The sequence below is a fragment of the Dermacentor albipictus genome, chromosome 7, assembly GCF_038994185.2.
Source record: "Dermacentor albipictus isolate Rhodes 1998 colony chromosome 7, USDA_Dalb.pri_finalv2, whole genome shotgun sequence".
Lineage (NCBI taxonomy): Eukaryota > Metazoa > Arthropoda > Arachnida > Ixodida > Ixodidae > Dermacentor > Dermacentor albipictus.
In genome coordinates this window covers 23813878-23833423 of record NC_091827.1, presented here as the reverse complement: position 1 = coordinate 23833423, position 19546 = coordinate 23813878, and the positions used below count along the sequence as shown (strand labels likewise).

At 46.4% G+C, this 19546-nt stretch overlaps 1 protein-coding gene and 1 pseudogene across 1 annotated transcript in view; both read right to left on the bottom strand.

Annotated features, from left to right (window-relative positions):
- LOC135915669 (uncharacterized) overlaps positions 1-19546 on the bottom strand; it is a 226883-nt gene that overhangs the window by 82683 nt on the left and 124654 nt on the right. The window lies entirely within an intron of this gene.
- Positions 11477-11657, bottom strand: LOC135915686 (U2 spliceosomal RNA; annotated as a pseudogene).

The window sequence follows — 19546 nt, the reverse complement described above, 5'->3', positions numbered from 1 at the left end:
GAAAACAATACTCCGACTCATCTCTGGCAGCCCACAACGCTAGGAACAACGCAGTCATGCGCCCCGGAACAGTGAACATCTGTTTCACACTCGGAACAAAGAAGCCCAGCTGAGCGCCTGTTGTAAATTCCAATCAATAGAGGGCGTACGGGTGAGAGAGGGCTTCAAAGTGGTGGAACCGCACAGATGTTGCGGTTTGAAACAACGAGCAGAACACAGAGCCATCTGTTGAGCACAGCAGACGCTTCCCCTCCGTCGCGCTCATTAAAGCCTCTGCGCCGAGATCCTGCTGCCTTAAAATGCAAACAGGTGCGAAGAAAGGATAGTTAGGGCGTTGAGATGGTCAGCACGGTGGTTTAGTGCGGAGGATCCGTGTGCCTGCCTGACGTGTCCAGAATTATTCTGCCCATAACCACACTCAGGCAGACATGTCTGCGACGCTCATTTAAAACATACAATCCACCCTCCACCTCCCCCTTCTTTTTTGACACGTGTTAAGCTTCGCAGCCGAGCGAGACCGAATACTTCACATTTTTGCTTTGCGCAACGTTTCCTTCTGGTGTGGCTTACGGAAAGTAGAACCCGTATGTAACGTCGCTTTTGTCGAGGCTTAATGCTCCTGCAATGCTTTGCCTTCATAGGCACCAAGGGAAACGATTGCCCTGGTAATGGATGGCTCAGAAAAAGAGGATAATCTCATATACATAGACACACGGAAGCGAACAGGCCCGATATTTATTAGGCATATCATAAGCCAAGAGATCCTTGGTGTCATTGATTGTCGACCTATTCTGATTATATATATATATATATATATATATATATATATATATATATATATATATATATATATATATATATATATATATATATATATATATAGTTGAAGAAACGAAGGAGCACACTTACGAAAATTGCATTTTAAGGTTTTCACGTTTCGGTCGTAGCACGGCCGTGGAAAACGATGCGGATAGGATATATTGGAAAAGGAGGCGACGTACGTTATGAAAACATTTTAGGAACCTTTCGGCCGAGTGACCGGCTTTCGCCAGACTGAACAAACGAGCGATCGGGATGGCAGACAGATATCGCGACTATCATTTCATTGACATTATATTACACATTGTAATCAAGGCGTGTTAGCAGCGAAAAATGTTCACTAGGGAATATGCACTATCAGCCTATACACAAACGATTATATATTTATAGACATGCATATCAGGCAACGGAGTCAGGTTTTACATCGTCGGTGGAAAGCGTGACTGTGATTTACATAATATATGCCCGCGCGTGTGTGAGTTAATATGAATGACGTCCGCACAGAGCGAAAGCTCTGCAATACCCAATGAAACTCCGGGTGTACACGTAATAATAATAATAATAATAATAATAATAATAATAATAATAATAATAATAATAATAATAATAATAATAATAATAATACTTAAAGGAGGCATGTCACTGAATTTGAAAGGCACGTTAATGTTCCGATGCATTCGGTAATACCGCATGATCAAGCCTTGAACGTGGATATCAAATAATATTCGCGGACTAGGCGCCCATGGTAAGAGGGGAATCGAGAGTCTAGTTCGGTCACTGTGAGACAGTCGAATGCCTTCCGTGTTGTGTTTAGGTGATTCGACAACGGAAGGTGAGGGAGCGGTGATTAAATCTAATTATGGTTATTAAATCTAATTCGGAACCAAGTTACCGTCTGTCCGTTACTAAAATGTTTTCGGAACGATCGTCGCTTCCTTTCTTTTATTGGAATCTGTACATTTGGGTCTGGCGTGAGAAAAACCCTTCTTCAATTTCATATATATATATATATATATATGCAAAGATGCATGTGTCCCGTGCACAAGGGGGCACATCCAAGGTCCCCTGGCGGTGTAAATTTAATGCGGAGTCCCCTGCTACGGTGTGCCTCACAATCAAATCGGAGTTTTTGCCCGCAAGAAACGCTGGAATTGATAATGTCAGCACTTAAGAAAAGCTTTCATGAACATTGGACTGCCATGATCACTTTCGTCTAAACATGCGCGCTGAGCCAGAACGTGCTTTCGAAAGCTATTCGGGTGTTTCTATTGCTCCAGGTAAGGGAGCCTCGTAAAAAGCTCTTGCATTAGTTATGGTTAGTCAAAGTATTTTACAGCAAGAGACTGAGAGCGAAGACGAAAAACATACGTAAGAGAAAATCAACGAGACAGTGCACGATGCCGCTTGCACGTTATGAAATGGAGCATCCATAGTGGCTCCGGGAATACGTTCACCTTTATCATTATTCCTTCTTAACTACTTTATTTTAATTAAATGGTGTAGTGACTGTTTGAAATGTATTCCCTCGAAGCGTAGAAATCTTAGTGTAGTTCTTGCCAAGCAAGAAGAAAACAAAATTAAGCGTTTGTTGCAATTGCGGCAAACATCGGGGAACGTCTACGTAGAGCGCTAAGGAGACAGCCGAGACAGCTTCGAGCCCATGTGATGGAACGCCGTCCGAACCATCTGGCAGACGCATGAAAGATGCTTCTGCGACGTGACGCCACCTTGTAGCGACAAAAAAAAGAAGTTGAGAAAGGCAGGCATTGTTTCTGTATTTTATGTCCTTGTGCCTGCGAACCTATGAAAAACAAGATGTGACTTACATTAAGGGCGCAGCAAAGCGTCTACGTTTTCTTGTGCGCAGACAACCTTTCTGCCGGCTTTCAAAGCGACCTGCTCAACCGCCATCTTGTTTGGACAGGAAAGTAGCCTGCATCGTTATTGACTTCGATGCTATCTTCACGAAGCTGTCTACTTTGATCTCTTCGTGAAAATTGGAGAGAGACTTCAGATGGCCGCTGCCCGCTTAGCTGTCGACTTTGACGTCTCGGACGAGTATGGGAACGCAGCCTAACTAGAGGGGATTTTTTTTTTATATTGTGCCCGGCAGCCTCGTGTTGCTTTGGTCACCATCGCGTAAAGTTGGCCTTTGTGAAAAACTGCTTTCATGTTACACAGGCCCATATCGCGTGCTCCGCAAAGTGACCGCTGTCACCTATGAAATCGTTCTAGCCACGCCCACTACGTCCTCCGCTGTGACAACCAGTGACATTGTCCACGTCGCCCGTCTCAAGCCCACGCACCTCGGATATTTAACAGCACCGTGACGGGGCATTTGCCGCCGGGGGGGGGGGGGGGGGGGGGGTGGTGTAGGTAGTGTTACGATATTATCGAGCGATGCTTAAGAGACGAGCCGCAGCGAGAACGACGATGAAGTTGGTCGGTGAGCTTGGCACGAGCGAGGGTCAGCCTGGCTGCCTGGCTTCAGTCTAAATAGCCTGTAAATAGCTTCTTCTGTCTGTGTCTCTCCACACGCAACAATATTACCATCGCTAATCGTTTCTTTACTTGCAGTGATTCATAACGACGTGCGATTTGCACACTATACCTTGCCCGCTGTTGAGGATGCCAAGTACGGGAACTGGCTTGCAGAAGTATCCTGTCATCGCTGGTACGGACGGTCGCATGAGGGTTTCTCGCCGCTGGATTCTAGCCTGAACGCGCGCCAGAAGCTCGAAACCTGCGCGCTGCGGACGTTAATTATAGGCACACGTATTCTTCGGGATTACCACCAAGCAGCTCTTCATAGCGCAAGCTCTGCACGCTACGCGAATTGGACACTTACGGTTTCACCCGGCATAATCGCTCTTTCTTTTTTTACAGGCCGCATGTCATCGTCTTCCCTCAGTTGAAGTCTAACTGGCAACGAGGAGAAACAGCGCCTCACGTGAGAGTCCACCTTGAATTGCAGTCCCGCTTGCGGTACTTCGGCAGGCATGTAAAAAGCAGCAGTACACATCGTAATGCCACAGCTCACGACCACATAGAACAAGTCATAATTGATATCGTTAGAGGATGATCGTATAAAAGGATCTTTTAATTCATTCGCATTGCAGCTATTCCCGTCAAAACATCGGCAAGACTTGTGAAGAATCCTCAGAACAATCGGTAGTAACGCCTGTTACTGAATACTGGTTCCCGCAGCTCCAAACCTGCTCGTTATTTCCTGCCTTCTTTAAAGCGAAGGTGTACATCTGTAAACCCCACTGCATTTGTCGTGTCCGTGGGCAAAAAACTCAACCAATCACAGCGGTAGGCGCACGCAGCGTGCACCACTGGGTTCCTTGCTCTACCACCAGATGGCACTCGCATCTACGGCAGCGGCGGCGCCGACCGTGCGGGGAAAAGTAAAAATAAAAGAACTAGAAAGTTCGCGCATAGCGTTCACGGCAAGCGTTTCCCGGTAAAGGTTACGCTTTCATAAGCTGCAGTTGCCGGGAAGCGGCAACTGTAGCAGCCGCCGCGGAGGTTTAGCGGCAATGGTGTTGAGCACACGAGGTCGTGGGATCAAACCCCAGCCGCGGCGGCCGCATTTCGAGGGGAACAATATGCAAAAAGAAAGCACGTGTCCCATGCATGTAGTGGTGGCACGTTAAATACCGACCGGCGGTCCGAATTACACTGGCTTCCCTCATTACTACGTGCTTCATAATCGCATCGTTGTTTTCCGTACATCAAGCCCCATAATTCAATTCAACTGCAGCATACGATGCACGGAGTGACGTAACTACAGTTTCGCACATAAAAGAAGAAGCCATCTAGCAATCGATTTCATTTGTGTTCTGATAGCGCTATGGAAAGGCCATGTACGGTTAGGACTCCCGAAGAGCAGCGTGAACACGATGAGCCGCCACGGGAACAACAACGTCAATATTGACGCAAGATGATTTCAAATTACGCGCCAGCCGCCTCCTGCGTCCATGCAGCTGCTTACTGCTACCTGCGAAAGATAGCGGCAGTGAAGCGGGCAACACGGGCCCGCAAGGCACGCGCAATCGGAGCAACGTGCCATCAGCGCGGGACACGAGGGAAGAAGAAGAGGTGCGGGTCTCTTGCGAAAAGACTGTGGACGTTCTAGCGAGGCTCTCGTTTAGCTCTTTGTCGGGCACAAGTTCGCCCAAGGTAGATTGATTAAAGCAACGTCACTCAACTGTGCGTTACAATATACACAACGGCGTCGTGCTCAGGCTCGGCAGGACCTGTAGTTCAAGGCTACATCACGTTGGTCTATCGGATAAGATGACACCACAGCTTCACTGGCCAACCACCTTCACAGCGTGGAATGGAGCCCATTTTTTTTCTCCCACACCTTCCGTTCGTAAACTGCATTCATTATTTTCTTTTATCGTCGCTCGTAATCTATGCATCTGTCACCTCGCACGCTACGCCCTTCCTTTATTTTCAAATTCACTTTCTTTATTTTTTTGACGTTCCCGCGAACAGAGCTTTCAGAATACTTTTGATTAAGCCCTCAGTAGCGGCATATGTTACAATAGCATATAAACTTATAGGACCCTCCAGCTGGCACCAGTTTCGCTGCAGAGTTAGAACGTTTGACAGGTGAATTGTAGTGCTAAGTGCAACAAAAAAAAAGCCCCTACATAAGCTTGATGTTCAGCGCACGTTCCTTATATCTGAAAACACCAAGAATGCATGCCTGGAGTATACTGTACGACAAAATACTTCTTTTTTCTTGGCTAACGGGACTGTCGAAGTTGGCTGACGGGAAGTTCCCTGGGGTCATGAACGCACTGCTGCCACATCGCGGATGCAAAAGGTCTATATACGCAACAATACATCGACAACGGGCGTGGGCGCTCGAAGCGTCCTCGAACAGACGACGCGTTCGCGTACTCGGCGTGGTGAGTGCATTAAGGAATGGTGACGAGACCTGCTCTCTGTCAAGGCACCCATCATCCATGGCGCTGTCTCTGTGTCTGTGTGTTTCTTTATATGTCCTCGTTCGGTCGCGCTTACACATTCTACCTAACCTGCAACAGCACCGTCCGCCACCCCATGCCCCTCCTCCCCCAATACGCAGCGCCATCGCTCGTTCTATACTGTCGAACAACAATAGGAGAGGGAAAGGCATACGTAGAATGCAGGGAGGTTAACCGGAATAACGTGCGGTTGGCTACCCTACACCGGGGGAATGAGGAAGGGGGAAACAAAGATAACAGATAGATAGATAGATAGATAGATAGATAGATAGATAGATAGATAGATAGATAGATAGATAGATAGATAGATAGATAGATAGATAGATAGATAGATAGATAGATAGATAGATAGATAGGAAGGAAGGAGACTGCGGTGAGTTCGCTGACGTGTGTGGTCTTATAGAAATTGCATTATTAGTCACCGTACCTTCTGCTTTCCAGCGGGACTTGCTACTGCGTTGCGCAACCAGCGACGGAAGGAAAATCAAGCGAAATGCCTAAGGTTAAGCGACAGGAAGCCAGCAGTGCGGAGGAGTTTGCAAACGAAGGTAGGATGCAAACTATTAAAGCTGAGTTTGGGAGAAAGGAGTGGAATCGGGCAGGTCAAGTAATGCGCATAAAGGAGAGATAATGCGTGGCGTAAAAGGTATAGCCATATGGACGCTAAGAGATCGAAAATGCTATCAGGATGACTGAGGGCGAGATAAAATCACGCGACAAGAAAACGCGCCGGCATAAAATTGGGTTGGCTTACGCATAAGATAAGATAGTAGAACGCAGGGCCATGGGGCCTTCGTCCTGCAGTAGACGAAAGCTTCTACGAAACGAAGGTCGCATAGATTAATGCTGAGGATGATGATGATTACGATGGGGGCGGCTACGCTGTTGTTGTAAGTTCATCCCTCCGCAAGAGCATAACATTGGGCAAGTCCGCTTAGATTCACAATTGGGGTGGGGGTGGGGTATAGTGCAAGGGAAAGAGATCAATCGAACATTACTGCGAAGACGGTCACGCGTCTAATATAAAACGTACAGCTGATGTCCCGCCGTAAGTAGACAACACGCGATTCGTTAAACACCTAGATTTTTCTTGCGGGTATCATGTGAGCCTCTTCGACACTGAGGGGCCTGTATGAAACGATTCCTCTGTACGTACAGACGCCGGACGTGTTGCCCGACGCATCTTGAAACGTCTTTGTTAAACACTAAAATCTGGATTGGACAGAGTCAGCGTAGAACCGGGTCACACAAGAAAGAGGGTCATCGCATCATGAACGGCGCCAATGACTTTTAAAATTGTGACACCAACCGTAGGCCAAGTGGCACCGCGGGAACAAGCGCCCCCGCTGCCTCGATTTTGCGTTTTCTTTGTTCCTTTTTTTTGCGATGAGTATCGCACTCCTGCACTAACGCCCTCGAGAGCAATGAAGCTATATATATATATATATATATATATATATATATATATATATATATATATATATATATATATATATATATATATATATATATATATAGTTTTTGTTTTTTCACGGATATCTAAGGCAGCGTCATTTTGTTTCCCATGCTCCCCTACTTTTAGGGGACCTTGACACCGAACCGGAAACGGGCGCGCATTGGAAAATTTCAAAGCTTTTAAAAGGAGATTAAAAATGCTATAGGTCGAACGCAGGCGCTCTGTACATGAGTGCCGATGAAGCGATACCAGCAAAGTGAGGGCAAGAACGACAACTTGTGTTCTTGTTTCTGTCGCGCGAACAGCACGTTCGGCGTTTGTCGGGGAAGGAAGGCCCTGACGGGACGACGGTCGCTCTGCTGTTCGCCCGCATTAATGAAACTTGAGCGATCACTCCGCTTGCCGGGGGTGCACGCGAGAAAGTTGAGCAATGATTGATTGACGAGCGCACTCACTGTCAAAAAGTGCGAGCGCGTCTTTGCGAACGCCTTCCGGTTTACGCACGCCGCATTTAACGCCATTAACGCTGTTTCTTTCCTGAAGTTCGCTTCGTGATATCGTTCCGGTGAAATTAGGCTACAGTCCAACGAATGTGATGAGCACAGTAGACGGAGTTAAAGATGCTACTTGTGTGTGTGTGTTTTTTTTAAAATTCTTTCCTAGGCAGGAGTTGACTCACGGGTCGTCCTGTTGTCTTTTTTCGCTGCCTAGCACTAATGCGTGGTAGAGATACGTAATATAAAGACACCTCCTTGCATGAAAACATTTAGAATGCATAAAATGCGCGTATCCCTGCTTCATGAAGATATGTAGCTGTAGCTAAGACTGTACTATCAAAAGCGAATTCTCCTCAATGAAGTAGGGGCCTCCATATCCTTCCTATAGGTAAGTGCTACTGGGATGTTTTTGTTTAGGGCTGCATTTCCATATCGCCGTCGAACGAGGGCCGTATGTCGCTTGTTCTAACATTGGTTTTCTGTTCTGCGGCAACAACTACCCGATTATCAGCCGCGATTACGACTGGTGTTTTCATTTGTGTCGAAATATTACAACTATCATTTTCTAATAATTAGCTTCTCTCACTGTCTGTGGCTCTCTTTTCTCTTCGTTATTTAAAGAAAAAAGTCCTCTTGTGTAGCGGTTTCAAGGGACGGATACAGGTTTCCACGATACATAAAAAGTTAGTGCATGAAATGGTCGCCATTGACGATCGCTTGGCAGCGACATCATGACGGTATAGGACGTAACGAGTCCCCCGGTTATTCCATGGCACTTCACAAGCATATAAGCAGATGGGGAGGAACTCAGTTCAGTGTCGAACAACACAGGGACAGCTTGAAGGAGAGAAAGTTTGAGAGCAAACCGTTTAGCGAACGTTCTTTTGCGCTAACCTGCCTGTTATGCTTGTATCACCACTTGAATGCTCTATAAAAAGCTATTTGCCCCGTAAACAAAGGTGAAACATAGACTAACCTTCTTGCTGGCCCCTTCATGGCCCTTGCAAGCACTTTGTTAGTTGAATGCAATAAATAGGATAAGTAAGAGGGAGCCCATATCCATTCCTACAAGTTAATAAAACCTCTGTGCTCTCAATCTTTGTTTTCTTTAAGTTTTTTTTTTGTGACAAACGCTCCAAGGGGATCTATTTCTCTGGGGTTCCGTAATACAGTAAACCAACTCAGCACTCATGCGAACCCCCCTACGTTGAACATACCTCTGGTTTTGTAGTAGTAGCACATGACGTAGCCTCAGGCAGAAGCACACGGCGTAGCGTTAGCTGGCTGCTTACTCTTCCCGCAGAGCAGTTGCCAATACAGAAAGCCAGAAAGGCTGAACCCCGCCGTGACAAACTTCCGGGCGATGGCTCTGCACTCAGATCCGTCATGTGACAAACTATACGAAAGGGGGGAGAACCCATGCGTTCTTTTGCCGTTGGCGCAACGCAGCACCCCCTGCTGGCAAACAGTCTGTACTTCTAGAGTGATACCTCCCCCTCGGGTACACCGGCTAGCCGCTCTAACAACTCCTGTGCGGAATGTCGCAGAGACTACGTTACCCTCAGCTACTTTTGTCTTTTGTCTGACAAACGATTTCATGATTTTTCGACCGTGAGAAAAGCAGGACCCCAGACCCTGCTACGCTCTGTAACTTTTGTTTTTACTTTCACTTTTTTGGGTTTACTGCGCGAGCAAAATTTGAATAGCATTTCTGCGGGGTTATTAGCAATGGTATGCTATGAAGCGGGACACCGCACTTTGTGGAAACTCTTGGGGCAATTAGAGGACACCCTTTCTCTTGATTGAGCACTGTGCTGAAGCAATATTTAGGACGCCATGTATTTCATCATAAGCTTGCTCGACAGTCATCGAACGTTATTAACAGTTGTAGCTACTTGTTGTACTTGAAATATTTTGTGCAAGTACGAGCGCTCGATACCTTTGAGTGAGTGGTAAACTGGAGAAGTAGAGAGGACGTAACAATTGCAACACCTCCACTGTCATTGTTTTCGAGAATCTAGGAGACCGCAGAAGGCCCAGCTTCATGCTTTCTCTGCAGTGAAGTGGTGCATGCATTCTATAAAACGCAGAATCGTGACATGTGTGGCGGCTCAGTTTTATGGGAGCATTCTTCAGGAATGCTCATTTGCTTGGGTTCAGAAACAATGCAAGGTATTGCCAAAGGTAATCCCACTCTGCCCTTCCTCCCTACCCTCCTTCAGTCCACAATGTCTCGTATAGTTCTAGTGTTACTTTGCCGATTAAAGAGCCCCGTATGGCAGATGATTTTCATACACAATAATACCATGTCGTTTATGGGAACAAATGGGTCTATTTGGGGACCCAACCAAATGAACCAAATTAGTGGATATGGTGGTTGTGAGGCACGAGTTTTTTTCTATGGTGTAACAATAAACGCAATCAATCAATCAATGAATCAATCAATCAATCAATCAATCAATCAATCAATCAATCAATCAATCAATCAATCAATTGGTGCAGTAAGCCCAGAGAACGTAAAAGTCGATGACAAGTGACTGGTTCCCTGTACGTGCTCACACGGAGGGCACTTTCTCTAAAAGACGAACGATGCTTCAGTTAAAAACCCGTTCTCCAAAAAAGGTAATGTTCATTTCAAAGAAGGAACTAGTTTAACACCAGCACGTCCTTTGACAGCGCTTTCGCACTCTCTACCCATCCAGTATGGCTGAAAAAAATAAGACAGATAAAAAATAAGTTGCAACGAGGGGGGAGGAGGAGAATAGGAGGCCGCCGGTGTTATAGCGAGTCCTTTCGGGAAATCCGTGCGCTTTGGAATGAACATAATGGAGTGAGTCTAAAGCATCCGTCCGCACATCCGCTTCCCAAACCAGGGTCGCACCGCACATACGCATATATGCGCATGGAAGGGGCAGTGGGGTAAGGGTGCGGGCCTGGGGGGTGCGATAGGTGTCTCATTCATTTCCCATTGCGAAAAGATAGATGATGCCCAGAGTCATTTTTCCTGACCGTCGTTGCAAAAAAGAGGGACACGACACCGGGAGCACGAACGACGCGTGGTCCACGTACCAGCGCACAGGGCAAGCAAGACGTACACGCACACCTGCATGCGGACACATTCTAAACTGGAACAAAAGCGCGCTCCGGCAGCGTTTTTAGGAGAAAGCCTTATACCAACGTGAGTGCTTCCCTTTCCGAGTTTGGAAACAACCAGGGCGTCGCGACTGCTTTCCTCTCACGAGTGCGTCTTTATGTTCACGCACCACTTCGGCCAACTTACACGCTCGTAGGCTTCCAAATGGTCTGGTGGTGAATGTTGTTCGTCCTTTTTTCGTCTTTGTTTTTGCTGTTGACATCTTTAAGTCCTCGCTTTCGTAATGTATAAAGGTGCCCCAACGATTCTATTTTCGTTCGGAAGATAGATAGTCGCCGTGGCGCTGCTCTGTAGACAGTGTGGGTAATTAATGACTTCAGGAAGTGAGTCGCGTGGGTTGTCCCGTTACGGATTGCCCCTCTTATTTATAACTTTCACGTGATGGCACTCTGAGGTACAGGTCTCCTCATCTGTGCTTAGATTGAGCACGGCTAAAACAAAAGCAAAAGTGCGGTCCCCGAGTTAATTATAAACTCTAAAACGTTGTTTTATTACAGCGAAGCTGTTCGTGGCTTGGGTTCCGTGCATACTTGCTCTGCGTTTGGAAAAACCGTGGGCCGGACCCGGAGGTTGTGCAATACCGGACCGATCCACGGCGGAGGCGAAGCAGGCTTCAAGCACTCCTGCCAACTTACAAAAATAAGTTTATTATCCGGCGCCCATATGCAACCCGTGTCAGATATTAACCTAATAAGAACAAAAACTGTACTTTGACCCCCGTCGGCCATGTCAACGTCCTTTACTTGTGGTAAGACTACGTGGTTGTAGAAACTAACAACACTACCAGATGAGTCAGTGTGCCTCATGCTGTTACGAGCGTACCGCACACTTTTTTAATGCGTTTGCATTAGTAGTGTCAAAGTGGAAAAAAAAAAATTGCTTACGAACTATGGGAAGACGGTCACGTTGTATAGGTAGAGAGCGAATGGGAGAGCCCAAAAGAAGGAGCATATATGTGTGCGAGTGTGTGTCTGTGTGTGTGTTGTTTAGAAGGGTACTGGCTTGGGCTAGCTGGTAACAATTCATGATAAATGCTATTTGCGCACCAGTTGAAACGAGGACTAGGAAATGGCAGACAGCAGCGCAAACTTTCAGCTGGTTATAATGGTAGAGTGTCGATTGGTTTTATACACACTTTGCCCGACGTAACTTGCAAATTTTATTATGTATTTCATGTTACGTCACCCTTACGTGTGTGTACGACCATTCGACTCTCTACCGTTAAAACTAGCTGAAAGTTTGCGCTTGTGTCTCGTTTCCTAGTCCTCGTTTCAAGTGGTGGGCAAGTTACATTTCTCATGAATATATAGGTTTGTTTTTACAGCGAAAGCTGTATATTACTAACCTTCCGCAGTTTTTTCGGCGTCCGTCAACAGAAAAAGCTCATCATGGGGGCGATCCTGCTGATTGTGCAGGACACACCCCTGTGGGCTCGGGAACCTGTAACGCGCCCTTGAACTAATCTTGGCATACATGGGGCCCAAAGAGGTGCCAGGCACACGGTTAAGAACACGGTTTCCTAATGTCTGCCCCAAACGCGCAAACATTGTTGGCAAATGGCTCGCGTGTTCGTCGTCGTTGTCTTCTTCCACAGGTGTCTCCATTGTGCAAAAAAAAAAAAATGAGAGCCATTCAACCAAACATTGACAACCAAAAGCACTTTGCTTTTAGTTTGTGAACGTCTAGTGTCGTCAGCTCTCGCTGCAATTCCAATTTCACAGAGTGGAATGGTTGCCATTTCGCTTTTTTTGTCTTTTATGCAAGCGCCTGCGCTTTATTGCTTTATTTGTCTTCAAAACAATAAACACCGGATCTGAAGAACTACTTACATCATATATATATATATATATATGAGAGAAGAAAGGAAACCGAGTTGCTCCATTTTTGGTAATCATGAACACATGAATCATGAGGTCAATCGACCATGAAGCCACGGTACGCATCGCGGAATTTAGCTGTAGTTCAAACTGAAATGTAGCAAATAATAAAGAGAAATGAAAGCGAGCGGAAAGATAATTTGCCACCGGTGAGAGCTGAACCCAAAACATCCGCATTACACGTGCGTTGCGTTAACAATATTGTGCTACGGCAACGGCTATCAGTTCATCGACTAACACGGGTATCTACGTTTACGTGATCTAGCCCTAGGAGCGTTAGCCACCGCCCGTAAGAGCCATGATGGGCGGATGCGGAGCACACCTTTTTTTTGCACGATGGCGTCATATGTAACACGTGGACTTGGCACAGCAGGCACTACCAATAGGTAGCGCGACGCACAAGTAATGCAGAGATTGTGGCTTCTGCTCCCAACAGCGACAAGTTATCTTTATTTTATACACTTCAGTTTCAACGACAGCTAACTTCCCCGATACTCTCTTTGGTTTCATTGTCGGTTCATATGTTCATAATATATACATATGGTACGATTAACTGTCATCCACTATGGGCCAACGTCGCTTGGACTTCGCTCCTCAAGAAGCGTGTCGAGCGAGCTCCTGAACATCACTCGGCAACGAGGTGAACGTAGTTTAAACCATGCATCCAGGACCTCAAAGAAGCGCGAAGTAATGCAGACGCGTTTCTCCCGCATTTACCGCTAAATCGTCACTCAGTTTTCCTTTTCTTTTTTCAATAACGGTGCCCTCATGTGTCGCTAATGCTGCCGCGCAAAGCCTGCCCAGCCTCTGCATGGCGGCAAGACGCGCTCGTCAATCTAAGCGCAATAACACTATTACAAAGATCATTCGCAATTTCAAGCACGCGATTCTAAGAAGTAATGCACGCCCGCAAAGCTTACAACGGAGTATATCACACTTCTTTCTATGCTCGATCCAGATTTATTTGTTACCATTTTCATATTTAATGAAGCATCCCAAATGAGCACGGTTCTTTCAAGCTCGTTGCTGTTGTTGTTCTTTATTTTTTCCCTACGGGAAGCCGACAGAAAGAAAAAAAAGAACAGGTTGCCGCGCAACCTTAAAGGGCGGTCGCCAAGCGTGGGTGCCGGGTGTCCCCAAATCAAATTAGCGAAACGTCCCGGGTTGAACATTCCCCTGGAGAGTTTCGTTGGCGTGATATTCATACAGCGCTTAGGAGCACCAGAGAGATGGTAATACGCGTCGTAAATAAAGATGGCTGTCGACCTCCGACAGCGTCGCAAATGACTCGCCGGGCTTCTTCTGGACGCGCTACGAGGACGACTTTAGGCGCACGAGACTGCGTGATTTTGCCACGATTAATGTGTAGCTTCAATGTTCACGGCGTATCCGTTACCCCGTTTCCGCTCTTTGTCAGCTGATCTCGTGCTAGTATATCTCCGGCAACCTTAGTAAATCGGCGATTTGTTCTCGCTGTCGCTTTTGTTGTTGTCTTTCTGAGCGTTACGACTTGCTGGCATCTCCATATAGTCGAAGTAGGAATGAGCTTACGAAATGAAAATGTAAAACGCTTTTTGCGAGAGGTAGGTTGCATCGCCCGTAAGGAATCCCAAAACGCAAGCCATTTCCTGAGTAGGTCCCGTGCCTCTACACCATGCACGAGACAACTTGCCACTTAACTATTTCTTTTCCTGTTTCTAGTGGAAATGTACTTGATATATCGAGGAGAGCGCGATCGATTAAATCAGCGTTACAGGGCCGTTATGACGAGGTGTATTTTGCATACTGTCATCCTGCCTAGATGTGCAGCGTTTGAGACAATTCTGGCGTTCCCTACTTGTAGTCAAGGACAGCGAGCAGGGACTGGTGTAGAATAAAGTACTATTCATCCGTTCCCCGCCTACAATTTTGCACTCTCCTCTTGCGAATGCTTGACAAATCACACTCTTTAACGTGATTAGCATTTCGTGGGAACGTCACGCACTTTTACGTTCTTCAATGAACCCGTTTGAAGCCAACTTAGGCCCCTCAGTATGTGCCGCGGGCTATGTGTCCCCCTTCGATGAACCTCTGACGTCAACTTGAGTCTGCGTCTCTAACCGTTTTTCCGCCAATTTGTGTCATTGCACTTATAGTCTATACAGTCTACGATCTAGTGGTTACAACATCGGGCTGTGGTGCCGAGGGAACAGAGTTCGAAACCAACCGTAGGACCAACTTGTGGCTCTGGGTATGACCTACTGGGTATTCGTTGTTTTTTAATGAGCCCCTTTGATGCCAACTTGGGTCCCTCGGTACGTGTGACGCCTTTCGATGAACCTCTGATGTCAACTTGAGTCTCTGGGTTTGCGCCGCTGCTCAATAAACTTCTCCGATACCTTCTTGGGTTGTCGAGTTTTGTGGCTTCCGGTGTGTGGTGCTCTTAAATGACAACATAATCCTCCAATAATTTTCTCCGGTAGGTGGTAGCGACGTACGTAGAAGCACAGCTCCCAGAATACAACTAAGCACGGAAAGCCTATAAAGCCTATAAATTTATAAAACCCTCCAGCGGGCACCAGGTTTGCAGCATAACTGGACTGTTAGAAAAGTGTGTTTCTTTGTTAAGTGCAAAAAGAAGAAAATACGTACACAAGCTTGACGTGCGGGGCACGTTTTTTTTATCTGAACGCATCGAGAATATGTGCCTACAGTATACTGTGCGATAAAATACTTAGCTAAATTGACTGTAAAAAAATGGCCAGGCCTTGCTTGGTTAAGCCAAGAATGCGTTGCATATTGCGCGAGTTGGGGCCCAGCTTTTCCTCCGGCTGTCGTGACGTCACGTCACGTGGTTGCGCTAAAGGTCAATGGTGGCTGCCCGGCCGCGCCCAAGGGCTGAACTGAGTTATTGCAATATGCAACGCATAAAAATAGAAGCAACTTAATGACAAACATAGCAACCTAAAAGAGAATAGACCCACATATGAGACGCGCAGCAATGAACAATGGCTCATACCCTCAATGGTGGCTGCCCGGCCGCGCCCAAGGGCTGAACTGAGTGATTGCAATACGCAACGCATAAAAATGCATTATAGGAAGTGTTCTCGGGTTTTAAACCCTCGGCAACAACAGAGCGGATGAAAGGGTCTATACAATCACACAGGCGCATGCGCGCGGATTATTCGGCACCGCTAGACGGCGCCGCGGGTTCAGTGGAAAGGGCGAGAGATGAACATGGTTGCAAGCACGCTTCATTAAACAGGACGTGTGTCGGTGCTGGCAATACGGCGGGTCGCTACACTGCTTCAATGCTAATCGCAATAACGTCGACCTTTATCGTGATCTGGATTTCCATGGATCTCTTTTTTAAAATGCGATTAGCATTCTTGGAGTACCTTTAGCGGACTGTAGGACTGCGCCTCTAACCCTTTTTCGCGCCAACTTGGATGACTTATTGTATAATTCATGGTCGGATGGGTATCGAACCGGGGTGTTGTGCTGAAAGACACACCAACAAACATACGCTCGAACACGCATACGCAAAAAGGCTATTCGCGCGCTTGAACTGTTCTTCAAAACTTTGTGGAAAGTCATAGAAACGCACCAGAAACAGAAAGAAAGAAATACAATGACAAAAGTAACGTGCTGTTGCTCGGATATAGTTTATTTAGTAATTACGCAAAGCATCTGCTCTTAGTATTCTGTTCAGCCACGCGATGGCTACTGCTTCCCTCCTACTAACATATACAAGACATAAACAGTTCAACATTAATTAAACGCGAGGTAACATTATGTAACAAGAAACAAAGCTTTTCTATTGCAGTAAAATCTAAAACCTATACGAAGCTCGAGGTACTCATTCAACGCTCCAGAGCTTCCAGTGTTCATCACTTTTCCACACACATCTCGAGAGAGAGGCCCGCATATTTCCCCCCCAAAAAAGAAGAAAAGAAAGAAGCAAGAAGCGGAGAGCGCGGTAACAACAAGCTGCAGGGGAAGATGCGAGATATGCTGCCGAGTACCAGCGAACTAGAATATACATAGGCATGAATGAGGAGGACCGAGTAACCCATCTAGAGCACCTGATCTTCCCTAGACACTTGTAGAGACTTGTCCGCATAAATTTGACTGGCCTACGCCCAACTTTCCTCCGGCAACGGCTGTCCACAGACCGTGTTTAGACAACACCCTCTAGAGAACGTTTAGATCAATCGCTAGGGTGGCGAAGGGTGAAATAGGTTACGGGTGCCGGACAACAGAGGGCACACCGGCCGGGAAGACAGCGCGTTCATTGGCCGCAGTCAGCTTCACCACACTACGCCCACTGAAGACGTTCCTTGTTCCACCACTGCTAATCACTTCTATAAAATTATGCGGAGAGGATCGCCACTGTTCCGAGTCTGCAATGTACGGGGAACGCGTGGTAAACGTAATCTGTTAAGGCGATCTTTTCCCACACTCGAAATGTGCCATCCTATTCTCCGCGCAGAATGTGTACCACATGGGCCACACCTTGACAGAACGGCATGACCTTGGAACATGGACTAGCACTGCCACTGCGTCGTACGTTACGGAGTCGTGTTTAGGTTTTCTGCGAGACACTGGTCTCAAACGAGATGCCGGGCTTCGTCTCTCTAGTGTGACACTTATGCACATTATTCAAGTGTTTACATTGCAGGTGGAGATAGCACGAAGGATTGGAACACGATTTTGTTTACCCACAGGAAGTTCACCCGTATGACCTTAAACCGCAAGCTGCTCAGTAACGAAGGCAAACATTTTAGTTTAAGTGTCATTCCACATCATACACTGTATGGCCTGTTTACTGCCACATACTGGGAGCTTTTTGGAGCTGGATAGAAATTGAGTAAAATTCTTCGTTCAAGTTACCACCCTCCGTTCCTTGTTCAAGTAACCATCGTAATAGATGAACGTACTATAAGGCTCACATAGTTTCGGCGATGGGGAATTTTAAACACGTATGCACGTGCCTCAGCGTACATGCTGTTTTTCATCAGGCGTGCTGCTACAGATAGCAAAAAACAGCCTTCGTAAAGCATGGCGATAAGTGTCTTATTATTACTTAGATTATTCTATCTTTTTCTTGGTCAAACCATACCGCAACTATTTCTTTTAATTCTTATCTTTCTGTCCTGGCCAAATTTTCTTAAAACTGTCTTTAGCTTGAAAATTTTCTATTTTTCTCTTATTCAAAGCATTTCAACCTCTGAAGAGGTCCCTCACTGTCCATGCTTCCAGCAGCGACAGCAAAACAACGCCGCCTCAACAGAAACTGTCGCAGTAGCGTTTGCAACGCTTCCGTATATTCCTAACCCGTCTGTACGCGTTTATATGAGGCAATGGAAATTAACGTGCACTAACCACTGCAACGCCGCTGTGCTCCCTACTTTGTACTAACGCTGTAACCCTTCCTACCACACTTCGAACGTCGCACGATGATGATGATGAAGAAGCTGAGGATGTTTTTTGTTTCATTTATTTACCCTAAATTCTTAACTCGGGCTTTACATAGAGGGGGGGGGGGGATAACAATTGACACAAAAAGCTTAAGTGAGCATACATGTAAGTCGAACATTCTATATGGAGTCGTGCATGCTATACACAACCTGTATACTTCCTGAAGAAAGCGGGTTAACCAAGGGGCCCAATTTTTATTATTCATATCATGAGAAGCCAACAAACAAAGGCACCAAGGAAAACATGGGGGGAATTACTTGTACTTGCTAATTGAATTAAGTAAATTATAAATTAATGGCAATAAAAGTGGATTAAAAAACAACTTTCCGCAGGTGGGGAACGATCCCACGTTTTCGCATTACGCGAAGTATCGCATCCGTACACATGCGATGCTTCGCTTGAGCATCGTATGAGCATCGCACGCGTAATGCGAAGACGTGGGATCGTTCCCCACTTGCGGCAAGTTGTTTTTTCATCCACTTTAAGTGTCATTAGTTTATAATTTGTTGAATTCAATTAGTAAGTACAAGCAATATATAAGAACATGATGATGATGATGATGATGATGCCACCGTTCCATTTGAAACAGGCAGATGTGGTTTGACTCCCAGTGAAAAGTAAGAATACAAGATAATGAGCACGCTCTTAACGGTGGCGCCATCTCGCGGCGGGTTAAAACGTGGGACCTCGCCGGCAATGCCCCGCTGTTCCTCTCTCCGACTCTCTCCCCCCACGAGGGGCGGTCCGCGATTTACCCACCGCGTGAGAGAAACTCATGGCGGGCGCTCAAAACGCATGGGCTGCTGGTTGGGTGCGGTCGTTTCGCGCTCTGAGGTGCTCGATATCGACTGCGCTCGCTTAACGCTTAACGTAACGCTTAAAAAGAAGGCATGGTGCGTTCGCTCGTGCCGCGTGACGTTGACGCAAGTTACGTTAAGACTCGCGACGACTGTCGAGCAGACTTTGTTGGAAAATTTCTCTTCGTCGCACCTCTACGAATGGTCATGGACGACGCCCACGTATTGGAACACCTACACCGAGGTAAAAATCTGTCTTATACCCTTAGCTAGCACACGTGCGCGAAGAACATAAATTCAGAATATTAATGCCTCAAGTTCGTTTCTGTCGATTGGCGGGTGTACATACGCAAAATATTGACTTTAACGCTTATCGTAAAAGAATGCCATCGTCAAGAATCATTCGTTCATAGAATGCCTGGACTTCTACCTACAATTTACGTCAACCAGGTAATATTGTAGCATGTAATGGAGTAATACTAG